General features: G+C 40.0%; 1 long non-coding RNA gene across 1 annotated transcript in view; it reads right to left on the bottom strand.

The window, feature by feature from the left end:
• Positions 1-2,394: 2,394 nt before the first annotated feature.
• The window catches only part of LOC129411208 (uncharacterized), a 244,771-nt gene continuing 220,053 nt past the window's right edge, over positions 2,395-27,112 (bottom strand). Inside the window, exons 6-7 of the long non-coding RNA XR_008633188.1 lie at positions 9,658-9,767; positions 2,395-2,782 (exon numbers count right to left, since the gene is read on the bottom strand). This is a non-coding gene — a long non-coding RNA (uncharacterized LOC129411208). The remainder of the gene's footprint in view (positions 2,783-9,657; positions 9,768-27,112) is intronic.

The raw sequence follows: 27,112 nt of genomic DNA, 5'->3' as shown, positions 1-27,112 counted from the left end.
GAACATATATGCAAATCAGTGTGAAACACAATGTTTATTTATTTATTTATCTGTTTTTAACAAGCACTTTTATTTTCCATTCATAGATCACTAAGTCATATGCATCTGGTCATAATGTTATGCTTGATCGGTGTACTTTTCACAGCATTATAATATCTCAAGTCAAGTGATACTAAAAGGTTACACCTGTCTCCCTTTTCTTTGCACCACAGCAGACGTTCGAGATTATAAATGATGAAGACATGGATGGCTGTCTTTAAAGGAGCAAGGATCATTTGTCCTGAAACCAGGCAATCTGTGAAAAGAAGAAAGTACGTGTCAAAAAAGTGCTTTGTGTTGCAGTGTAATGTAGCCTACTTTAGCACATAGACACAGGCAAGCAGTGGAGAGAGCGTGAGGCAAGGACCAATGAGGCAGTTTATATCGGGATTTGGTTTCACAGCCACAGCCTCCTGGGAGAGAGGGGTCTGCCAATAACACTTAAGAGACAGAGCAGGAAAAGTAAGTGCTTTTATTACAGCTCATCACTCATGTAATTTCTGGCAGCATTTGTGATTACAGATCAAGTGATTGACTAACTACACATTCGGCAGCTGAGTTATGAACTGTGTGCCTACCATCCCACCCCCGGCAGATTCTCGGTGTCAGCTGTAACTCATCCCCTCCTGCAGTGCTAAATCAAAGAAACACTGCAGCCCGGAGGAGTTCAATAATAACTTTATTGTAAGACCTTATTACAAAAAGTGTTCAGTGTTGTGAGACATCAAATGTACATAAAAACAACCAAAATCTGTACAAACAATTATTTATTTACACAATCAGGGTATCAAAGCAGAGAAAAGTCAGAATTTTGGGAAACAAGACTCCATGCAGAGATGTTACCAGGTAAATATCAGGTTTCTCAAGATTTTACATTTTGCAACAAATTGCTGTTTAGATCGATTACAGATATCTGCCACTTTAGTTGCAAACTGGTCTTGTTCTTCAGTTTATAGCCCTCCCAATATCTTGAAATGTTTTGCTTTGATCAAATAAAAAAAGTTAAGAAGCAATAGAAAGTAGAGATGAAATAGAGAGTAATATGTATTGCACAGTGACAACATTTTAAATAGTGTCATAACTTGTTTTGATCTGATGTTGTAAATCTGACAGTCGTCATTTGGCCCTGGCGTTGTACTTGCATGGGGTGAAGAAGTTGGGTGGAGCAGATCAATATGAAGCTCCAATAGAGGTATTGACGAATGACAGAAGACCGTGTGTGTGTGTGTGTGTGTGTGTGTGTGTGTGTAGGCAGAGCCTGGTGTGCTATGCGTATATATGTGTGTGTGTAGTGTGTGCATGTATGTGTACTTGTCTAGTGTGTGTATGCGTGGGTGCGTGTGTGAGTGTGTGTGTGTGCGTGTGTGTAAGGGGGTGGGATTGGATCACCCTGGGGTTAGGGAGAGAGCACGGCTCAAGGTGTTTAATCGACAGGTCTCACCTTGGATCGATCTGCTGGAGTCTCACAGGGAGCAGACGTGATACACACAGCCAACACTCACTCACACTCACAAAAACAAACCACGGGGAGCGCGCCACCCGATTGGCTGCTCTCTGTTTACATTCCTTCATGGAGTTCATGTCCTATCTCTTTAATTACTTGCAAGAAATCTTAATCAATTAAACTGTGCCATTTACAAAACTGGACATTTGAGTTTAACAATTTAATTATCCATTTACTATTGCACTAAGAAGAGTCGGGGTAGAATACACAGGCAACTCTCTAGGCAGCCCTAAAACAGCCAAGTGTGAAATGTCTTACATAAGCCTAAGACCACAACGGCCATTATATGTTTAATACCACACTATAGAATAAACAAACATAGACTGCAGTTATTGTTGCAAGATATTAAAGTCATACAATATATTCATACAAACAAACAAAACAGTTTCACTTTTACAACAAAATATAGAAGACGCATTGTCACTATTCCCACCTAAAACTCAAAGTTGTTATATCAGGGTCAAACACTAACATGAAGTGTAAGCTACAGAGCAACATTATATTTTCTCCACCAGAACACAGACAAAAGTGCTTTTAGACTCAGACTTAAAGCTCTTTACAAACGCACAGGGAACAAACAGATGCCTCTATTTTGTGTTGTACAGGACGACACTACAAGTGACCTTTGTGTCTGTTTGATTCACAGTCTGTATGGTGACGAGAGGTTGTGGCTTGCAACTCCGGACTTCTCCCAGGAGGGTTTGGTCTTATCCTGGAACAGTGAACAAAGCTAGTATTGGCTCCAGATTTTTGGACCAAATTACAAAATTGTGGAGTTCTGTTTTGAAGAAACAGAAGACAATAAGGGTAAAAAAATCAAAGAGTCAAATTTATTCAAAATTCAAAAATGCTAAAGAAAAAAAAATGCTGTTATTTTCTGATAAATATTGAGTACAGAGGCTTCTTAAATCATGCTTTGATGTCCTGTTACAACCTGAACACTGAGAGTGTAATGGTAAAAGTTGTATGATGGTAAAAACAACCTTTGCTTCCTGGTTTATGGCCTGTTGTGTCCTTTTCCTCCCTTGTTGCTGGGTACTTTTTGCTGATGAGAATCCTTTTGCGGTCCGGCCCTTTCCTCTTGTGAGGCTGATCCCAGAAAATGCTGAGCCATGCAATGTCAAATCTTTCCCATTTTGGTTTGATACATCTTTCCATTGTTTTTCAGAATCCAACCTTCTTTCTTTTAAAAACTCTGGTCCATGCTTGATGTAGCTCATGTTGAACCAGCTCTGATATCTGCCAACAAAAAAATCATGTTGTAGAATTGACATACATAAAACATAATATCACACATACAGAAGTTAAAGGTGCACTTTGTAACTTTTCTGATGCAGGGTTTGCCACTTGTCTCCACAGAGATGTTATTTCTTTACATGAGTGGAGTCACCTCACTGTAGATCTGATATGTAACTTGAAGGTGTGCTACTCCAGGGAGATGAATGTCTGCAATGCGATAGTGTGAAACATTCTAGACAAGCAGGTGTTCCACTTCATCCATTTGACATAGTTATTTATTAGGGGTGTAAGGATATCCAAGTCTGACGATACGATATCATCACAGTATGAACCTCACGGTATGATATTTATTGCGAAATTGTGGGAAAGCTCACGATATAGTGGAGAGACTCACAATTAGGGATGTAACAATATCTAAATCTCTCGGTATGATATTTTCACGATCTACATCTCACGGTACAATATTTATTGTGATATTTTGTGGAGGCTAACAGAACTGTTAATATGCTACTTTTTCCTCTTAAAATGCCTTGACAAGACTTAATCTAAAGAACTAAGACTTAAAAGTGCTTAGAACTGCTATTTCTTGAAATAGAGCAAAGGATCATGGTCTATGTAGTTCCTTCTGTCTCTTTTTAGCTATTGCTGCACCATAACTCTGAATTTAAGCAAAGAGACTTGTAATTCGATATATTGTGATGGTCTACGATATTATTGTGAGAACTTTGACAATATGATATCATGATATTTCGGTTATTGTTACATCCCTATTATTTATACATTACTGTAGTTGTTACTATATTGATATAATAGCTACTTTGGTGTATAGCACAAACTTGTATTATGTTGAAAAATAATGACTTATCTTGGCCTATGGCTTGAATGACAAAAACCATAATGATGCTCAAGTCCACTAATGCTAACGTAGCATCACTTGAGCTTTATTTATACAGACTTAAAGCTAACATCAAGCATCTTCAAAGAAACACAGCATTTGACCTCATTTAAAAACTTGATACCAATTAAAATGCTGTGATAAATAATTCAAGGGAGATCTCTTACTCAGCACACACAATTTTAATAGAAGCCGGAGCATGCGCCATGGCTACAGTGTCCCACATTAACCTGTGAGTATCTCCAGCACATGCACAAACACAGTCTTCCCCACACACTCCAAAAACAGACTTCCTAATGAACCCAAGTAGAGCAGAGATACACACTGGCCCACTTCTGCCTTCTCTCCTCCCTCCTCTCTCCATCTCACACCTTCTCTCATCATTTGTTTTATTCATGTTCCGTTGTCTTTCTCTTTTGTCTCAATGAGTTAAATCACAAGCCCTAATTTATGGCTACAGGCAAAGACACTTCAACAAACAAACCGTCTGATGAGAGGGGAATGACTGAAAACATAGGCGCACTGTGTAAATCTCAAAAATGTCTGTTACGGTCGTTTTATCTGCGGTTATTTACATAGGAGATGACAATGTGGGTAAAAAAGATGGTTTGTGATGCAAAATGGAAAAGGCTGGGAGGAGTAGGAGAGGGGTCGTGCGAGAGACAGGAGGAGTATAGGGGGAGAGAGAGTAAATCCAGTGACATAGACGGGGGAGCACTCAGGTGTGGTGAGAGGATTATACAAAAGCCTGAGTGTGAATGACAGTAAACACCTGAATGACAGAGAGATGGGGCGAGGTGAGCGCTCCCTACCAAGTGTGTGGTGAAGGGTGACAGCTTACTGGGTGTCATGTATTCCACACTGAAGGAATACATTTTGATTTAAGAGCCAAGTTGTTTACTTGTGTAGCATGTCAAAATAGCTACTAATAGGTTAAATTACACCTTCTGACATAAAATGAATGCTAACATATGCTGACCAGGCACATTATGACTGCACATGTAATTCAATATTCACTTCATCTGGCAGTAGTCATTATATGTAACCAATATACAGTGTTTTCTCAATAAGAGCTTTGTTGTTACTACAAATTGATTAAATTACAGTTCTCTACAGATGTGTGTGAAAATAATAACTCAAGCATGGTTCGCGAAACAGTGGAAAAGATGTACTATTGGCATCAAACTGGGTTCCTAGGTCAGTGGTTCTTCAACTGTGGTACCCTTAACACTGTTTGTGTGCAAGCTCCTTTGGGTGGTACACAGATTTAAAATATTTTCTGAATTTAGAGTAAGTAAAATTTTATTCACATTCTGAAGTCCCATCTTACTGTTTTAGATTTATTGGAGTTTATGCAAAATAGCCCTGTTTTAGACCTGGTTTAGATCTGGTGGTACTCAGAGGACTAAGTATTGTCTTTTCTGATACTTAGCGTAAAAAGTGTTTGAATGTTTTAAAAGCTTATTACTCCTCTAAGATCATCTTTGTAAGGGACAAATATTTTCAGTACTACTTTAGTCTCTGTTGCACTTTACATTCCTAATTTGTCACTTATTATGTCCTCCGTTGAGTTAGTCCTTGCTTGGAACTTTCTTACTGCTCTTTTAGACCTGGTTTAGATCTGTTAGTACTCAGAAAGCCAAATATTTTCTTCAGTGATACTTGGCGTGAAAACTTTACGAACCACTGATCTACGTGCTCAATGCTACTTCTGGTCTTTGAATGTTCAGGAACTGATTTTGTTTAATTTGGGGACAGTTTATTGCTCTCCTCAATACATCTTTGGTTGGGACAAATATTTTAAGTACTGCTTTTTATTGCACTTTACTTGTTCACTCCTAATTTGTCACTTATACCCTTGATTTGTTGGACTTGGAATAGGCAGATGGTTCTTGGAAAGCCTTGCGTTAGTACAATGCTTGGGAATCAGTAAGGCAAGTCGGGGAGTGTAGAAGAGGAAGATATCCATCAAGAGTGGCTGTCGAGATAGTAAGTAAGTTAGTGAATAGACTGTACACTTCACATGTAAGTCAATAAAAGGACCACAGAGCAGAGGAGGGACATGTTTATCTTACTTGTTCTCTGCTTTCTCTCCTCAGACTCTACAAAGGTACAGACTGCTGACAGCTTGTGTTGAGTGAGCCCATTCGCCACTTTTCTCTCAAACATAAACAATTCCAAGAAGCAACTAACAAAGAAAATGCACTTGAAATTGTTTTAGGTCAATTCTCATATTTTTAAATTTGTGTTTAATCATGTGTAGGAGTTAACACGTGACACAAACTCAAGTCAAGAAGCCTGCTGAAAGCCTACTTTGGTATTGTTGTTGAGCATATTTGAAATAAGTTTTTGCAAACCATTAGCAAGAATCTGCTTCCCTGGCTTGGCGTTCAAATATGTGTTTAACCTTTTGGCTAGAGGTTAAATTTTGAGTATAGCACTGCATGTCGATTCCTAGATCCTCCGTTAGAAAAATGGCTTATACCTCTGGAGCCAGATCACTGTACACCGCTGACTCTACATGAAGCGTGACCCCATTTCCCCCCTGGCGACCCCCCTCCATAGCCCCCCCTACAGCCTTGGAAGATAGAGGAGCATCGGGGGAGGCATGCCAAGGCAGTAGACACTTTTAAGCAAAGATTAAAGGTTTTTCTTTTTAATCAGTCATTTGGCAGTGATGTTAGCATTTCACCCCGGTGCAGCTAAGGATCAATTTTTAATGCTGCAGTGCAGAGAGCAGTCAGGGTGATTGGCAAGAGAGCAGCTATTTACAAAGGATCTATTTACAAATTTCCAATAGAAATATGCAGAGGGCACAATTGACATCTCATACAGAATTTTAAGTAGCCTTGTTCTTTTTGCACTTTGTCAAAAGCCGCAACCTCCACTGGCCCCTGGTGACTGCTGCATGTTAGGCAGAGAGTATGGATATTCTTCTCATATGCATTTCACATGTAAAAGAATAAAGAGGATCCGGACAGCTCCCCTGTGTTGCTTGTTGTTATAGTTCTTAATGTTGAGCTGCCAGGAGCTGAATAACTAGGTCAATGAACCCTGGTGTAAACAGCAATCTACTGTGAAGATGCTAATGACAATAAGTCTTTCTTCATTTACAGAATATATTGACTTCTCCCTTTATAGTACTGTGCATATTTATATATAACTCCTTTAGGGATGTGAGCCATACAATATACTTCACACAAATAAACACACTAGCTTAATAATGTATTTTTTTATCCAGAATCTAATTTAATTGTGTCGTTTTAATACAAACTTCATGATCCATTATAGCACTATAGAAGATGAGTTGTATGAATGTATACTACAACACTGAACAGAAGAATGTCCAGTTAAAGGGCTAGAATAGGCTGTGGAGGTGTTCCCATGGTCCCCTTTACAATCCATGTTGGGTCTGGGTAAGTCCATAAGTTCCAAGGTAAATCTGCTGTATTTGTCAATCAATGTTTGCTTAAGGGTATCTGTTGAGTGTCACTGAGAATTGTGTGGCAGCAAGAGAAAAGCAATAAAAATGTCAAAATATGGTGTACAGTTAAACACATATTGATTTTAAGTTGGTGTGTTACAGCAACCACTATTCCTCTTGGACAATGTGACAGGGCAGAACAGCATTTTTGAAAATGGTTGAATCTATTTTGGTAAAATTTGTAATATTTTAATTGAGAATAAAGCGTTGACACTGACATTGAGTAGTGGGTTTAAATCTTGACACCAATTGATTTAGGACCTGATAATGAGCCTGCTATATTTCCATACATACATCTTTTTTACTGGCAACCATTATCTCACCATCATTCACCCATTCATCCGTTATCCAACTGTCCAGTCATTCATACAGTCAGTCAAGTCTCCTGCCAACCCTACAGTGCATTGATCCAATGATTGACCCTGTACCACAAGGATCAATACACTCTTAAATGGCATCATTGTAAGCACTTAGACACAATGGCCAGGCGTAGTTTGTGCAGTTCATTTTCAAGGTATCAGCTGTGGAGGGCTCTAACCCAAGTCAACCCTGCCTTCTCTGCTGAGCAGAGAAAACATGGTATTACAGAGAGCATTGCAACATTACCCAGAACAAATGATAGAAGTAGTACATGTACCTGTCAGTTGCCATAGTGAAATTCAATATTACATTAACAAGGTAACTATGTCACAGACATATAATGGGAGATGAGAAGTGGTACTCTCCAGATAATATAAGAGGCCAAATTATGGCATAAGTATAAGAATCTTCTAGATAGAGTAAGAAATATTATTTAGTATGTGGATTTGTTGCTTTATAAAACCCAATGAAATACATTTAGGCTGCAGCCTGGTCCTGAGCTTGGTATTACAGGAGTGTAACTCTGACAAGTCTGGGAGCTGTGTCACTGTAGTTCACAGGTCTTGTTAGCTGAAGTGTCGGCAGGACTGCAAACCAATGTGTATATACTCTCTCTATATACATGTGTGTGTGAGGTTAACATTAGACATTACTCCACTACCTCCTCACCTGACACCAGCAATAAAACTAAAGAGGCCAAGGTGCTCCACTGGGTGTGTGTGTGTGTGCAGGGACCAGGACCATGTGAGCTGTATAGTTGTTTCTGCTGTCACCAATTTGTTCGGGCCTCCAGACGGGAGCAGGAGCGAGGTGACGGAGCTGTGGCTTGATAAACACAGAAGCCCTGCTTCGATTTCCCATCCACTCCACTTTGGAAACACATGGCTCTTCCTAGGTGCTCTGGGCGCAACGCAGGAAGGGGGAGGGGCCACAAGAGAGACGCTAGTGTGCAAGTAAAGAACGGTACTAGGAAAGTAATGATAAGGATGGAATTTACAATTAATTCATTTTGAAGATTACAGCCGAACAGTGTTTTGGATTGTTGTATCATGTATCATGATTTGAATTGTATCATGGATGAAATATATTGAGTATTTAAATGACTCAAGTCAGACGCATATCTGACAGTAGCTGAAGTAGCAATAGTGTGTCACGTTGCTAGGTGGGCCCAGACCTTACCCCCTCTGCCCCCTGGAGAGTTAAAAAGAGCATTTGAACCTCCTACAAATATGGGCACTGCTGCTGCTCTCCTCCATAAGTAACAGCAACATAAGAGGACAAGTGTGGGCTCTAAGCACCAGTGATCAAACAGCCGCTGCTGGGGATGCTAGGCTCAGGATGGTTGGCCTAATAGGATTGGAAGCCCCCAGGTGAGCCAAAGGACATCTCCAATCAGCACGATCAGCCAAAGGCTAAGCATTTGCAGGTATACACACTGAGTGATGTACAGTACTGAAGGGATCACAGGGAAGTGAAGAATACAAGCAGAGAAGCAATGTCATGGTTGACTGTGTGTGTCAAAGAGCTGTGCAGACGGATGGAGTTTAAAGTTGAGTGCTGGTTTAAGTTGTCAGAGTCATCTTCAGTTTTAACACTATCTTTTCTAAAGTTAGCATCTGTGTATGATATATGGGGTTAGAAAAAAAGTGCATAAATGTGAGTTCGCTGTGAAATCCCCTATGAAAGCTTCACAATTCACATATACTAAACATTCACAGTCACATACAGGCTTTCAGAAACTCATCACATTCACAAAACAATTACCAGAGCCTGAGCTCATCACTGACTAAGCAAAAGTCACGGGGCGTGTAAAACACACAATATAATTAGCACACATCAAGCTGCTGGGGCCTACTGTGCATTAATGATGCCTCCCTCGCAAGTGAATGATGGTTTGATGAGAGACAACGTGAAGAGTGTGGGAAGGATATGAAGACTATTTAGAAAAATAGGAGAAATAAAAACAAAATGTACTTTCAACAAACTTTTCTTAAGTGCATTAATCACCTTCAAATAGTGAGACATTATGCTGGTTTAATAAAAGTTAATGTAATAATATTTTATACAACAACACAATATAGTGCCAATGTTTTTTCTTAGTTTTCAATGTTTGTGATTTCTTTTAGAAACACGTACCTTTTGACCTGCTAGTGAAGCCAGCTGGGGGGTCCAAAATCTTTTGAGGTCGGAATGGTCACTGACCCATGAAACAGAAGGGATTAGACCCCATAGGAAATGCTCTCCACCTGCGGAAGATAAAAGATAAAAGGTAAAACAACTATGCAATCAATTTCAATCTTTATTCACATCATTAACCATTTGAACCAAAAAAAAAAAAAAAAGAACAACACAGTCTAATTTCCTGTAATGTCTGATGTACCAAGCCATGCACACACGTTGGCACCAGCACACACACCCCAAGGATTATAGAAAGAACTCAAGCATCCAGTCATGCTACTCCAGTCTGCACATTTAAACCTGCCACTAATAAATTTCTATTTACTGCCTGCATTGAGGACTTTTAAATTATGGCATACAATAAAGCTGGCACACACGTCTCCAAAGCTCTTTCAGGGGATGTTAAAGCAATATCGTAAGCAATTTTCCAAAGTGGATTACAAATTTCACATCCAGGTTTTATTGCACATTACGATAACTTAACCACATCTAAATGTTCTGCATAAATGGGAAATATGTGCTGCTTAATATGCTATTTTTCATTTTTTAAGAAGCGCTGTGCAAACTCTGCCAAGCGAGGGAGCATGCTGGTTTGTAGGGTGGGGGAGTCAATAATCTTTATGAGGTGGATTTTAATTACAAGGAGATAACAGAGTATCCTCCTCACCGTAAGCCTCCATCAATCTCTATTTTGCATCAAGCCGTACATTGCAGTCACACAAACACACACATGCACAAACACACACATGCACGCACACACACCCACACATACAAACACACACACACACACACACACAGATAACCTTTCAAACATGATTGATCAATCCATCAGAGAGGCATTATTTTCATCTCTGTGAAGCCAACCTTAAAAAGCATATACAACAGGCACTGCAAGTTGCTTTACATTACACACATATGAATTGAATATGGTGCAGACAAATATCACCAACATATTCATCTAAGCACACAGCAGCGTATACAAGCGCTGGTACAGAGACGCTGGCAGGGTAATCCAACTAAAAAGGTTAAGGTTGATGTTTTCCCAAAGAACGACGGTCTCTGAAAGGTCAGATCAATCATGTGCTAAGCATGCCTCGTAAGCAATCCATAAAGAGCTTGTTTTAAATAATAACATTTTATAGATCACCTAAAGACATAACTGTAGCAGAGCCAGGTAAGGCCCCAGACTCCAAATACTCTCTAATGCGGCATGAATTCAAATGGGACCAAACTTAATATGTCGACTGCAGTCCATTTAATGAAGCAGTGGCATTTCCCGGAGAAAAAGTGCACATAGCAGCGCCAGCAGACGTCTCTGTCGGCTGCTCTTTTAACACAATCATGTGGTGCAGCAGAAGCAGTAAATATGCTGCGCTCCTGGGGCCAGAACAAAGACTGCCTATGATGTCAGGTTAGGGTTTAGCACTTGGACTGAGGAGAGCACGAATCAATTTAAGCAGAATTATTGTAGAAGAATGACCCAAATTACATCGCCTGTGACTTGTAGTTTTCTTAACTGTAGTTCAATTAATTTCAGTGATTCTTTGTCTAGCCCAATATCAAAACAGCAGTGCTTCACAAGGGTTTACAGAAATGGTTGATTTGACTTAAGAGACATGAAGATATAATGAGGCAAAGTCTCTGCTCCGAGTGATGTCATCTGAGGACACTGAATCCTTGTTGTGTTAATTAAAACTCAATGAAATTATGTGCAAGAAAAAGTCTGCATAGCTCAATGCCACAATGAGGCTTACTTAGGGGAAACTATAGTTTTTACTTAATGGATTTCATGGTGTTCGTTGGAGGAAATGTGGCTTTTGTATTTCTGAGTTTGTTCATATAGACTGGTTGTATAACAAAGCTTCTGTATGAGTAGAGAATATCATAGTTGAGATATACACCTTGTCTAACATACCTAAACCACGTTGCCCCTGAAATTATAATGACAAGGAGCTATTGCAATTTAACAAATGGACACCAGCAGAAACAATACATGATATAATTTTTCAGACTTTTTAAATATCTTGTAGCACCCTTGCTTTTTAATTGGTAATTCATATGAGGTACTGTGAGTGTTTGTAGAAGTGGCATATGTTCCTGCTGTGAGTGTTTTTAAAGGTGCATGGCTGATGTGTTGTAAGTTTGAGCCTTTACATACAGTAAGTGAGCAGATGTATAAGATCTTCTCTCTGTGTGTGTTTGTGTGTGCACGTGTGTGTGTGTGTGTGTGCATGCAAGCACATGTGTGAGTGGATGGGCACGGTCAGGTGCTGCTCCATGCTGTGCCAGCTGTAGCTGGAGCCATCTGTGTCAGGCACAGTGGGAGGCCGGCAGATGACTTGAATGTACTTGAACTCCAGACAGACCTTTAGCAGACACTCGTCAGTACAAACCAAGACAACTGGGCCCAGCCAAGCTGAACGGGCTGATCTGGGTGGTGAGCAAGAGACAGACGTTTTGGATAGACTGTAACCCCCGGTCAGACTCACCAGGGAACTACTGCCACTGACTGCACACAAACACCCAAATCTGTTACATTCACAGGCAGACTGCTCAATGTAATGACAACCATGTACTGTCTGTGCGCCTTTAATTGGCACAACAGACAAAGCTCATGTGCTTCACAAACTCACAAACTAATGTATGCAGTTTTATAGATACTGTACATATTCAAACATCACAATCAAACCCACACTTTACTGTTACAGTTTACTTCTTCTTTCAATGGGGGTTAAAACAACTAGTAAGTTAAAATGACTTGAAATAATAGGAAGCTACAAAGATATTGATAAACACCAAAGCACAGAGAAAGCACACAGACTGTGTAATAATTTTCCTACAATAATATGATTATAGAAGCACAGTCAATTAAAAATGCAGTGAAATCAATAGGTGTCTCTCAGCATGTATGTCCTGCACTTAATTAATAAACAAAGAGACATTAGGCCGTGGTGCAGCCGAGTGTGGAAACAAGTGTCATCAGTCACTCTGTGTGCTGATGCTATCAGCAGAAGGTGAAAGGGAAAGCAGAGACAGATACAAATGTGGCCATGCTAAAATACCAAGCACACCTACAGGCTAATACATTGTACATTATGTTCACATGCATTTAAAGCATGTGCACACTGACACAGGCAAGCCCAACAACAGACCGCTTTCTCTGCACATTTTAACTCTCTCTTTATACAAACAAAACACACGCACGACCTTTACCACTCTAATATCAATATTGCTCTTTTGCACCACAGCAGAGGGCTAGCATATTATAACATCAATTTGGAACAAGACCAAGGTTCGATGAGGCCTGAACTGTGCTGGAACCAGGCCCGGGGGTTTCCACCATCACCAGAGCGGCTCCTTTATTATTTAACATGCCCACTGATTTAACCTAATCATTACATTATGGACAGAATTGCAATCGACAATCTGAAACAACACATAGATCTGCAACCATGTCCAGATAGACTTTAACAAGGCTCTGACTCACTTTCCTCTTCCAGCATTTTACAGGCATTATAGCAACTAAGTAAAGTGTTAAGTTACACCTTATAATAACTACACATTAATTTGCCTTAATAAAGACTAAATGTTAAATAAGAACAAGCAACTTCAATGAAAAACTTCCCCTCTCAAACAACACAAATGTTATACTTTTGCTCTTACACTGGATATACATCATACTGCATCTCCTCTCGCGAAGTTTGCCTTATGAAGTTTAGTCTAGGGTTACAAACTGGATATGGGATGTTATGTCAAATGAGGGTCTCTGGTCTGTTGAACTTGAGCAGACAGTTGACCCTGTTGTCATGCAGCTGACATTAAGGACCCAGACATGACTCCTGAGATCCTGACAATGTATCGGTCTGTGTAGGTTATAATCTCCACTACACTGGCGCATCTGCTAATTCAATATGCCAAACTGATATTGATAGGCTCTATAGATATGAACAATCTAATGTAATTTGGGTTAATGTAATTGTTATAAACTCAAGATAAAGAGTATTTTTGTTTTCCAGCTTGTTTGGCTTTTATTTCCATTTTGATTGCAGTGGTAGCATGCAAACGCTATCATTCTCACTTCAGTCTAGCGCTATAGCTGAAGTTCATTCTTTCCTCCGAATAGAAGGAAAACAAAGAGATTTATATCTTTAAAAACTATTACCAGGCGTAATGGGGTTAGACCTGACTGTGTTTGTAATGTAGCAGAGACTTTATTAGGCTTAAGACCTTTTGCTTGGCTCCTTTCACTGCTGCTACTGATACTGAGAAGACCAAAGCCCAGGAGACAGAAGCTATCAGCTATGTTAAAAAAAAAACCCTTTCCTTTTCAAACGCTTGCAATAAACAAAATGGTATCTTCTAGAGGAACCTTTGTTATTATTTTTGTACATGTTGATAGGAGTGGGTTTGGTAGGGCACCATGCAGCTGAATACAAGGGGAGTCTTAATCAGGTGGTGCAAGTCTGCGAGGGGCCCCAGGGGCAGCCAGTGTGCTACATCCTGTCAGACTGCACAGAGAAACAATCAATCATCAGAACGGCTCCGAGACAGAGGAGAGAGAGGAGGCAGGAAGATGGGAGCGAAAGAAAAAAATGTTGGTAAAGAAAAGCAGAAGTACAGGTAGAAGAAGATGTAAGGGCAAGAGAGAGGGGAAGGGACAAGACAAGCTTTGCCCTTGCTTTGAAACTAACTAAGACCTCCAGTATATAAATGTGCTCTGCTACAAGGACCTATGTGAAGTAGAAAGCCAAGGGGATGTCACGGCCCATAATAACCCACGTCAAACACTTTCATTGGTCCCCCTGTCTCCTTAACCTTCCCCTCAATGTTTATTTCACCATTGTGCCAAAGCATTGTCACCCAGTCATCGTAAAATACATCAGCTCCATCGATAAACGCCCAAACCCAGTGGAAGAGTGTGGCTGAAGGGAGTGAAGCAATGGAGCTATGGGCAGTCTATGGGCTGTGTAATGAAGCAACTCTTTACAAAACTCATAAATGAATGGCCATGACAGTTCCAGTTACATGTGGAGTTTTCATATCAGCAGCAGGAAGAGGCAGGGCAAGGCCAGCAGATATACATTCAAGCATATAAAGTTAAAGACACTCTTAGATTCTGTAAAATGTGATTTGGTGTGTTAACATGGACACGTGGAGATTTTTATGCGATGTTGGTTGTCTGTTGGTTTAAGAGCCTCAAAACTTTTACTCTTTAAAAAATAACAACTTGTACTTTATAAATGCGACATGGACACGTACTGAACAAAAGAAGAGAAATGTTTTGGCCACCTCATGCCCTTCCCCCCAAGAGTAGACTTCTATCAGTGAAAAGAGAGGAATACTAAAACAGAATAAGCCAAGGTGCAGCAACCGGATGGAAGGTAGCTACTAACAGAACACTTAAAGTTAAAATAGAACAAAAAACAAGAGGTGAGGCAGAAAAGGGAAATGCACAGCTGACAAAAGTGGCCCAAGCATCATACATCAAGCACTTGTTACCTCTCCCGGTGCTTGTGATTGCACATGACTGCAAACAAGTCAGTGATAAAAATCTGAAGAAAGATGAGACCGATCGGGCTGGCTTTAAAGATCATCAATCACAGGCCTGTAAGCTCAGATATTATTAGTTCAAGTAAAGCTGCACTCTTCCATTTTATGGACATCATAAAAGACTTTGGAGGTGGAGGGGGAGTGGGCAGATCCCCCAGTGTTTTAACTAGGACTGCGATGGATGTGTTTGCAAAAGCAGACCGGATGGATGGACAGCTCTAATGTAGTAATGCTAACTAAATCACTCACACTGTGGCATTCTCCCCAGGGAGGAGAGCACTTTATGAGCAATGTATTCCCCTTGGTTTTACTTGTATTATTTAAATATGTTTTAGTATTCAAATTTAAAGAAAATGATGCAAAGACTTTCAGTACTGAGTGTGTCTTTTTATGTTTCATCATTAATACAGTATGCTGTTTTTTAACAGTGTGTACAAATCACAACAACATTGACATCAAAGTACATGTTGTTGCCATCAGTAAGGTATAATAGTTCTTGCTATAGTTCTGTGAATAGATTTGAGATTAATACATTTTCAGGATTAAACTAAAGTTGTATTTTATTCAGAATTCAGATTTTGATATTTCAAATCATGATGTGTTGTGTACTTGTGTCCATGTCTTTATGTGCTTTATATTTACAATAGTACATGATTTATTTCTGCAGACCTTTCTACTGTTTTTTTTTTTTTTTTCCTCTTTTTCTGTTTAGCTGCCAGTGTGAACATAAAGCCTAGAGAGGAGTCCATCAGTGCTGTGAATAGCTGGCCTTTGTGCTTTAGAACTTAATTCACACACTGAGCGGGCCCTGGCCTGGTCATACAGGTTCTCTGGGTTGCTTCACAAAACAAGTTTCAAAATAAACATATATGTTGTGTGTTCTTTAGCAAAATGTATAAATATGACTATACTCTACAATTAATGAATTCCCAAATGACTGTAATAAAACTCCACATCAGACAGAGAGCTTCAAAGTTTAACTCTAACTATGACGTCTAAATAAAGATGTTGAAGAGAATGCATTGATGACCATGTACATATCTTATATTTCCTCTTCTCAGGGACCTCCACTGGGCTTGTTTGGCCTGACACTGGCACCTTAGTGAACAAAAGGCTGCACGGCTTAGGCCTGAACTGGAATGTCAGTGGGTTCACATTTCACATGCAGATGCGTGACCCCAACGCTCTTTAGTGGGAAGGTGCGCTTTAACCCCACAGAGGAGCAGAGGAGGGATGAGGAGGGAGGAAAGGGGCACTTAAGGGGGAAGCTGCCTCTAAATGTCACTCTCTACTGGTATCTGCACATACACAGATATATGTCTTGAATATTAGAGTTTTTCCAATGTTAAACTTTACCTTTTAGAATATTCTATTAGAAAAGCTGTCTCCTCTATGTGATCTCTAATGCCTTCCCGTTTCCTCTCTCTGCCAGAGAACACATAAAAGTATTAAGTTTTAGAAAGTGCACACTTAAGATTTTTCCCCAAATAATTGAAAAAGCACACAGGGAGGGGTTACGTAAGGCAAAAGTTCTGTGCGCTCCACAAAAGAAACCACAGTGACTGTCATGTGCTCTCTGTAGGCCCAGCCAAGCTTTTACTGCTACAACTTCTTCATCTTTCCTCAGTGTAATTGCTACCTTACACATCTTTTTCCTTCTACTGTAAGATAAAGCTCTGACAAAAATAATCTAATTATATATAACATTATTTTTAAATATATAGATATGTAATTTTAAGGCAATTTGACCAAAGTAGCTCTAAGTGAATCTGAATATCTGCTAATATTATTTGGTATATTTTGAATGTGAATATGTGCAAAATGTTTTAAAACATATTTTGCAGTACAGGTTATTTATGTATCCAACTGAATATTGATGGTGCCATAAAATTAGAGACGCATTTTATTTCTCATAATACAAAAAGAGGAAAAACAAAGCTCCTCCAACTGAAAGTAAATCTTAAAAGTGCATAACAGCATGTTATTGCTTTGCCTGAAACATTCCACAGTATGGCGTTTAACTCATGTATATCCATAGACAAGCAAGTAATACAACAAGACCAAGTTACAGTTCGGATCTGTGGGGGGAGGCACCAGAATCTATGTTTTTGAAGGTATAACACCTGTTATGTCTATGAATGCAAGAAAACCAGAGGTACATACAGCTCCGTTCACGTAAAATAACTGACACATCTTCAGTGACCAGCTAAATAGTGTTTCCATGCAGCATATGGAGATGTTAAAGAGGGGAAGAGAGAGATGGTTTGTGTTTAGCTCTACTGCCCTCTAATAGTTGAGATATCTATAGCATCCACAACAAGGCCAAGGGAGTAAGGGAGCAATCCATAGGCCAGTGTATCCATGGCAACTAAACAAGGAATAGGCTAGATGTCAGGCGAGCATGGCTAAATTACCCATTAGAGAAAGCAGGAAGAGGGGAGAGGGAATACTGGTCAGGGCACAAGAGGCTAATGGGGAGATAAGATGGCCAACATATAGGCTACACACACACACATACGGACATAAACGCACACAACGATCGAAGAAATAGACTATAGTTGTCACATAAAAGTGCTGCTACTAATACATTCTGAAATAGAAAAATCTAATTAAATGTATTCAGCCTCCCACACAGAAGGAGAGGGATAAGAAAAGGGCTTCGGTGCACACATCTAGTGAGCACAATTGTACAGAAATGCTTACAAAAGGAAGACAAATAGTTAAAATAGAGACCTTCTTTGGGAAGGCTGCTGTCAGAGAAAAGTATATTTATAGGAATGTATTAAGAACTGTTCTCCTAACCTCCCATTAATGTACAATGTGTTACATGCCTTCCCATTCTTATCGTAATGCCTGGCTTATACAAATGAATAGAAGAGAGGAGAATAAGTCAATCAGTGCAGATGCGTGCTGGCCTGCCTTTTTGAACTCACTTCCGTTTTCTGTGCATTCATACACACGTATTAATGCTTCTATATAGCGTACACTCACACACACACACACACACAAACAAAGACTAGTACACAAGGCATCTGCACACAGCTCCAGACAGGCTCCCCCTGCCTAATGCGGCACATTCATTTGCATACGCCATAATTAGCGGCAGGCTCACAGAGGCTGGTCCTGGGGGAGCCCTGTGATAACCGCTTCCCCTTCTATTAGGGCTCTCATTCCAAGAGTGTCAGGCGCTGCACATCTTCATTGTAAGGCCCGCAGCACAGAAGCTCAGCAAAAGCTCTGGCGCACTAGATACTGAAGTGTAAGGGCAGTGAGGAGAACAGGTTAAAGGTGAAGGATGCTAGGGATGACAATGACTATTAGCACATAAAGAAGCGGACTGAAAGGTGTGTGGAATAAAAGGAAAATTGGTGATAAGTTAGAGTGTGAAAGTGGGGAGCGAGACAAAAGGAGGTAGCGCGCGGCAGATGCACATTGTGGAGCAGACAGACAGACAGGCTGGACAGAGGTAATGAATGCGGTTATTAAATTGTTTCAGCTGCAAAGAGCTCTTTTCTTATGCCAATATAAAGGGAACAATTTATCCCCACTGATCGGCCCTGTCTCCTTTTCTCCTTGCTCACTTTGATCTGCTAGCATATTGCCTTGATGTGTCCTATTCAATAGCGAATCTGGGGCAATTTTAATGCTTTTGTACCTCGCCACCGCTCCACTTCTCCCTCCCTGTTTAAAAATAGCTGTTAATTATAAGTGCAGTTTAAATGTCTCTAGTGACCCAGAAATGCAGGTTTGAGTGAGGAGAGGGGGACCGAGCATCTCCAAGTTGAAAAAGAATGGGCTTTCCGCGATCACCCCCTCCTACTCCTTTGTCTTCTCCTTTCTCCTCCTTCTGATTTGGCTCGTTCATTCCTCCACAGTTCCTTCTTTTTTCCATACTTCTTCCATTCTCTCTCTCCACTGTGGTGCTTCCTGGGCTCGGTGGGAGTGAGCAGGGCTGGAGGATAGGGGATTCAGCGCTTTCTCTCCAACACACCAGAGAGCTGCAATGAGACAAGGGAGACCATGGCTGTGAAAGCGCTTCAGTCTGCAGATTGTATATGTGCATCACACTGTGTCTTTGTATCTCTCCCCATAAGTTCCTCTAATGCAGCCGCAGGAGTGGGATGTTGAAAGCAGAGGCATGTGAAGGTGCACTAGGTAGCAGAGTACAAGGCAGCAGCGCGGGGTATACCTGTGGGGAAGAGCGGGCTGCGCGGGGACCCGAGGTGTGCTCCTAGGGGGTGCAGTGTTATAAATAAAGCATTAGCCTCTTGAAGGAAGGCAAGATGTGAGGGCTGTCTCTGCTGCTCTCTTTACCCCTCTAACTCTGACTAACAGTTAACCCGCAGGCATGAACAAGGCGGGCTTTCGTCAATAAGAAGAGAACAAAACTTTTACAGGGGTAAACTGTAGGACACTGGGTTGTAAACCTGTGGGCTCTTATTAGAATGCTGGGCTAATGTTTAAGTAATTACTGTGTAATCTTGAGCAATTGAACTCTATTTGAACATGTATATGTTATTTATAAATTAAGAAATGTGTTCTCATTTTTGCCAACAGAGACATTTGACAACATAGATAAGAAGAAGAGAGACATTTAATTAGGAATGAGACTATTTTGGTTTGTCCATTTTATCATTATGGCTAAATAATTCCTGCCCTGTACCACTGGCACAAATGTGCATCCTTGAGGCACAATGCTGCAACAGTTATCAGTAAAAAGTATGAAACATTTTCTGACAATATTTGTCTCTCCACAAACGTACAGAAATTAAGAATAACCATATTATATATGTGAGTGGTTGAACACGACATGTTCAACACAAGTTCAAGAGTATTGCATAAAAGAAAGCTAACAAGGGAAGAAAGCAGCAGATCTAAAGCCACCTATAGGAATGATTCCCTGACCTTGTGAGAGAAATACCGTGAGCATAAGACACAATGTACTCTATTGGCGTGTCAGTTTTGGAGTCACGTTAGAGACAAGAGAAGCTCGGAGCCTGCAGATCAAGGGTGAAGCACCAGTGTGTGTGTCTGTGTGTCTGTGTGTGTGGACGTGAGCAAGTGCGTTACAAAGACATCCTGGTTAAGGCCCTCGCATGGTGACAGTGGCTGATACCAATCTAATGAGATAAGAAACGTATGCAAATGAACCTGGCCACAGTTCACACTAATCAGCTTATCTGTCGCGTTGCATGTACACACACACGGCTGCAGAGGCACACACAAACGCACACACCAATTTAAACACCATCAGGGATAAGACTCACCATGCCATGTGGAAATACACCAATACTAAACAAAGGCCCACTTTTAGTAACACCTATTTTCACAACAGGAAGTCACACTGATCACACTTATGCCAGTGAACACAACTCAAATGTCTACTAACTCACAGCTTCATGGCACATTAAATGTATATGTACACATCTACATAAGATGGAATGTCAATATGTAGGAATGTTCATGAAGAAGTTTAAGACCTCAGGGGAGTACAACAAGAAAAAAAAAAAGATGGACAACAATAAACAAATAACATTTATTCCCCTGAACTCCTCTCCAAATTAGAGATTTGATTAAAATTTGATTATTCACTTTGGCCTACTGTAAATATTTACAGTGCATAAGATTTTGCAACTGACTGATTAATGTATATTGTTCAAATCAAATGCACTGGAAAAATAATATAAATTGTGCATTGCCACAAGCATAGAGCCACAAGCCCCAGCCTGCTTCCTCAGGTTATCGAAAAAAGGATGTGGAGTCAGTGACTGGGACAAAGACAGACAGTGATGTAGAGGAAGTGAATAGAGAGCACCTTGCTATAACTATATTGGTTGGCTCCACATGTTGGCGCCCTTCTTATCTGGCTTTGGTCCCACACAGCATTCATCTAATGAAAACCTGGCCAGCAGTCTCATCAAGGCCCATTGCCAAAGGTTGCTCTCCCCTGCATGAAAGTCACTCTCTTTTAATGTAGCTTTTATCAATAGCCAAGTGAAAGCACATAACTTCACAGAATGTTAGAATGGATGTGTAAAAAGCAGACTAAAGCAAAGACTAATGACAGATTTTTCTGGGGCATTTGGGGTCAATGATTGCAGTACCAATGATATTACAAAATGTATGTGTTAGCAGGCAATTATTATTATAGATTCAAGGACAAGAGTATAACATTACAAATAAAGTCGCACATCACAGTGCAGTGCTAAAACGCTGTTGGCTGATGATAGCTCAGCGACTACAGCCAGACTACAGTAGCAGCCAGTCCCCAGAGCATGATTGGCCAGTGGATATGAGTTCAGTCATTTAGAAAGTCCCACTTAGTCACTGGTTCCAACAGAAACGCTCCATTGCTGAATACAAACTGGTATAAATGTACTCTTCAAGCCCTTCTGAGCCAACATGGAGAGATACACATGTTTGGAAATGTGAAAAAAGACCAGTTAAACGATTCAGCTAAAAAAAAATAAGGAGGCTGATTGTACAGACTGGTCAGTAAAGGTCAGGAAAAATACTGAACTACTTTTTAAATTAACTGTTTAACTGTTTAAAGCAAAAAATATACAGTTTCCTGTAATAATGACACTACTGCTAGGTGGGAACTAACTGCATTAACATGAGTCACATGACTGACCAGAACAGTGTACCTTATCTCAGGCATGAGTCATCCCAATAACATGTCTAAATCTCTCAACAACTCATCACCTCTTCATGACTACTAAAAAATCAATAGTCATAAAAAGTCAATTTAAAGATGGACATTTGAAAGATAAAAAATGTTGCAATGTAAGGTACTTCAATGCTCGTCTACCAGCACAATCCATTTCCATAATCTTAGAAGACACCTGATAGGACAGTAATGTTACCACTCCCTGCTACCTTCAGTGCCCCCTTACTCGTCCTCTGGAAGCAAATCAAGTAGAGGGAGCAGATTGGGACTGGCTATAGGGCTTGCCAAAGTATTCTGGGAAAGACTCCAAAGAATATGTTTGTTGAGTATAAAAAGAGAAAGGAAATGACTTGGTGTTCAAAGGGAGGTAAGTCAAAAAGTTGTAGTTATCAGCACCTACCTAATTAATGGGAATTTGCATTGGACTGCATATGGACATAGACTCAGCAAAGCAATTCTTTCAGTATATTAAGTCATACAATATCACTTCAGAATCAATCCTTCTAAAGCATAGTGTTTAATATTGAAGGAGAAAACAGTGGTGTTGTGTAGCCACTTGGCCTTTCACAGTAGCCACTTGTTAGTGATGTAGGGCTGCCCCGTGACATGTCATACTCCAGTGCCAGAGGTTTTGTAGGGTCAGTGCTATTTCACACTGCTTCAGGAAAATGAACAGAACCTAGAACATGTCATGTTGTTTGACTATACTTAACCCAGTGTTTTTTAGGTACTGGAAAAATGTGTTTCAAACATTTTTTTAATAATAGTATTTAGCCTTGTGACCTTTTTAAAGGATAGCTAATGTAACTGGAGTAGATAATGTATATACAATGCTTTGCCTAAAGAAATTATAGATTGTTCTGGAGTTTTCAAATCTGTGAAACAACATGTGAAAGGAAACATACAAATAAAGATTATTTATTAAGTCATAGCAACAGTGTGAATTTGATCAGAACAAAAATTTAATTATCAGTGCTGGAGCTAGTGCGAAACTTTTTTCTGTATAGATTTGTAAATACTGCTTCCTAAAAATGGTTCAAAAAACAAAAAAAAACAACAAAAAACTGTCCCAATAATTTTACCTCTAAAGAAGCATGTACATACAAAAGGGCACTGGTCTCATTGTACACAGGTCTCCTGGAAGCCCACTCTATAAACTCTAAAGAAGACAGTGAAATTGCTAAACTACTTGACAAATGCCATCATGTAAGCAGAATGTTTTTGTTCCATATTTCCTCATGTCTCTGCTGCACAATATAGGACAGGATGTATGTTCCCACACCTCACAAGGTCAAAGCTGTGACTTCAAAGAAATGGTTGAGTCCTTGCGGGATGGTTTTCTGGGTCCTTTGTCTTATATACATAGACAAAGAGCACACCAATGCACAAAAACAAAGTCATGCAGCTCATCACTTGACCTCTCCCTGACACACAAGCCCTGACTACACGAGCACGAGGCCGGCATGCACGGGTCAGGCATTGCACATAAAGTGGAAGCGGCACCTTCATGTAAATTCTACTCTCTCGACAACTGAGCATTCTCATAAGCTTCAGTAGTCAGCTGTCTACTGCATTCTCCAAGGGCCAAGCATGACATTATGTTAATTTAGGGGGGCCTTCAAGGTGCGTGCGTGACTTTGTGACATTGTGTGAGTCCAACCATAGGAGAGTTTGTTTTAAGAATGTGGTTCAAAGGGAATTAGATGGACAAGATAATAGTAGCATCAACAGTTAATGTACTTCTTACATTAACTGTTTTTGTTTTTGTTGTAAAAAAAAAAAAAAAAAAAAAGGTCATAGAAAGTGGTTATCTTTATCCATGCATTAAACCTGTATGATATTATAAGTAGGTTGTAGCAGAATATGTGTTATTTCTGGGAATGAGCAGAGAACAAATTTTACCTCAGGGACAAAGCAGCTATTGTGATGGTGGTGGTAGTGGTGGTAGTGATAATAGCAAAAGCAGTAGATTAGCTTGGGATCAACGTCAAAAAATTCATATACAATTAGCAAAACTAATATTAAAACGTAGAACAAAAAGAGCCATGGGACAACCCTGGTGGCTGAGTGGTTAGCATTCAAGCTAAGCAAGAAGATTCCGGGTTTGATCCTAAAGTCGCCCAGGCCCTTCTGTGTCGAGTGCATGATCACAGTGTCTGGATGGGTTTCATGTGGCAATAACCCAAAAACATGTACTAGGTAAAATTCTCCAGCTACAGTAGTCCTGACCAAGCCTAGCAAGAAGATGAGGTCCAGAGGTGGGTCCCAGAGAACTGCATTATGATGGTGCTCACTCTTCTTGAGGAGATATCCAAGCGGCATTAAGGGATGGGTCAAATGCAGAGGACAAATTTCCCTATGGAGATAATGAAGTATACCTTATCCTTAATCTTTAACCTTATTTATCACTGTATAATGTCAGAATACTTATTTTTTTTTATATTATTTTAAATAATACTTTAAATGTGTTTTGTTGTTATCATCTAAAAGTCTCCATTGGTTTAAGATTAAGTTTAAAATTCTATGATGTGTGACGATACAATCCCAAGCTCTATAGCACTCATAATAATAGTTGTAAAAGCAGCAGTATGTTAAGTACAACTATCACCAACAAATGGAAAACATTCGACACAGTGCATTTCACTTTATTTGTTGTTAAAGTAATAGCAACATAATATTGTAGTATTCACAGGTTTCTGTCACAGGACAATTTGAGGACTTTTGGTCACTGAAAAGATTGGCTATTTTATTTTTGTTTTGATCACTTGGAAAGCTATGGCTTGGATTGTAGTTTTAACCCTTTCCCCCAATATTAACTCATTTACTTTCACTTAAGATTAATCAAGACTTACTTTACTTTCTGCATACTTTTTGAGAATGTTGTTCTGTTGTTCCATATTTATCCAAAGATTACTGTGAAAGTGACATCTACTGACCACAGAATAGGGGCCAAATAAAACCATAAGCCTGATATTTCCTGCCTTGTAGAGACATGATAAAGACAGTACAGGGCTTCAAAGCTGGAATCTGCTGACCTTCATGTGGCCATCTTTGAGACAATAGCCAATCAGAAGAAATAATGCCAGGGCTCCATAGCAAATTGAAAAGCTACTAGCGTAGTGCACGTTTTACTCATTAAATATAATCTTCAAATAAAAGACAATCAATCCAAGCACGTATAGCAACAGTGTGTGTCTTTTTGTAGTTAAGGAGATGGCACACCTGCTTGCTCTGATCCCGCTTGACTTACAATGGAAGTTTCACAAGTAACCACTAAGTCAGGCATTTCCACAGGGGGCCATACAGTTCCTTACAGGGGCTGGTACGTGGGGAGGGCAACAATTAGTCTGTTAGTAAACAAGCTGGTCACTTACGTTTTCTAGCTCCGCCTCAGTGCTTAGCTCGGCCCTCCCCTCTCAGCGTGAGGCGTTTGTGAGAGAAGGTAGAGCACTTGACATCCACTTAAAAGTGACAAGAGAGGCACACCACATCAGGCAACTACAAGAAGGTTTACAAAGTGCTTAATAATAATAAAAAAGGACTAAAAATATTCATGGGTTTCACAATGATAAAAATCTAGGACCGTTGCCTTTGTGATCAGCAATTTAAAATAAATTATTATATCTTTGGAATCAGAAAAAGTCCTCAATATGCTGCATATAATGGAATGCTGAAATCCATCAATTGAAGAAAGTTAAGAATATCTATGACATAACACTTAAGAACAAATGTATGTAGTGTGGATAGACATTATATCAGTGCTAATATTGCTATAGTTGATAACAAGGGAGTTTTTCCAAATACAATATTGAAAAGAATAATAATGCACAAACTGAAGAGGAATGAAGCTATGTGGCTGCAATAATGCTAAAAAATACAAATAATTGTGCTAGGTTTTAGATAAATCAGTTTTGTTTTTACAAAAGTGAAAAGTTAATGTGCGAACTTTACATCAGTATGCAGGCATTGCTATTGATTTTAAAATACTAATAAATATTTAAAAATACAAAAGCAAGACAAAGCTCAGACATCACTATCTGAACCAGTGTTTACTTATGTGTAGTGAACACACACATAATATATATAATAGTGTTACAATTTCACAGCATCTCGTGTAAATGCATTTGCCATTGAATTGAAATCATATGGCACAGGTATGGGGTAACGTGGGGGGAGCGTAAGGTAATCCTTTAAGTGGAGGACTTTAACTCTTTCAGAAAGTAAACAGCCCAGCAGTTGAGGGGGTATTGTCGTAGGGTAGTGTTACAGAACTGGTGGAGTGCCTCGGGCCATTGTGTGAGTGATTTTACAAAGCTAAGTGTATATTTGAACCAGAGAGGGAGGGGGTCTGCAGAATCTCTGAAGCAGCCATGTCTCACGCAGGCTGCAGGGAGCTGGCGAGCGCAGATGCCACTTCCCCAGCAGACCACCAGATCAGAAATATCACTGATCATACCCCAATTCAATTAGAGGCCACCGCCAACTGATGCATAACAGAATGTGCTTGTACGCGCGTGATTGGGTGTGTCCTTGAGTCCATATGCGTTTGTGCATGAGGGCGCGCGTGTTATGTGAGTGCGGGCATGCGTGGCTGCCATGTTAGTGTTCCGGGGGTTAAGGGGGAAGGAGGATGACCCCAACACAGCTGACGTTCAGTCATGCAGCACAGGACAACACAATAACACTCTTGTTAACCAGGACATAGCATACCCCCCACCTGTTACCCCAGCACCACACACAGACGGGGCAAGCTTACACAAGACCCACTAGCGCACAGTGGATTTTGGGCCTTAGAAAGTGTTTCGAAGTCCACATTGGGCATTTCCTTGTGATGGCTCATTTGTGGCCTTGGCTTCCTTCATTTAGCAGAGCAATCATTTATCTTCAATGCTGTCAGGGAAGTTCTCATCGCTTAGCCTACTTCCTGTCTGTCTATATAAACATACATAAACTTGTTTCAGAAAACTCCCGGACTGCTCTATCTAGAGTGAAATTTGACTACTTCCACATATACACAAAATGCAATGTTTCCTTTTTTGCGTTAACCGAACTACTTTTTCACAACAGCTCATAAAATCGATGACACAATAACTCAACAACTCCTCATAAACAAAAATAAGCTAGCTCATATGAAGGCTCAAATCAAGGCTGCAACTGTACTGTATGGAATAAATCACCATGTTATTTTATTTA

The sequence above is a fragment of the Boleophthalmus pectinirostris genome, unplaced genomic scaffold (assembly GCF_026225935.1).
Source record: "Boleophthalmus pectinirostris isolate CB_2022bp ecotype Guang Dong unplaced genomic scaffold, ASM2622593v1 HiC_scaffold_4, whole genome shotgun sequence".
NCBI classification, from domain to species: Eukaryota; Metazoa; Chordata; class Actinopteri; order Gobiiformes; family Gobiidae; genus Boleophthalmus; species Boleophthalmus pectinirostris.
The sequence above is the reverse complement of the archived record's forward strand: the minus strand, read 5'-3'. Positions and strand labels throughout refer to the sequence as shown.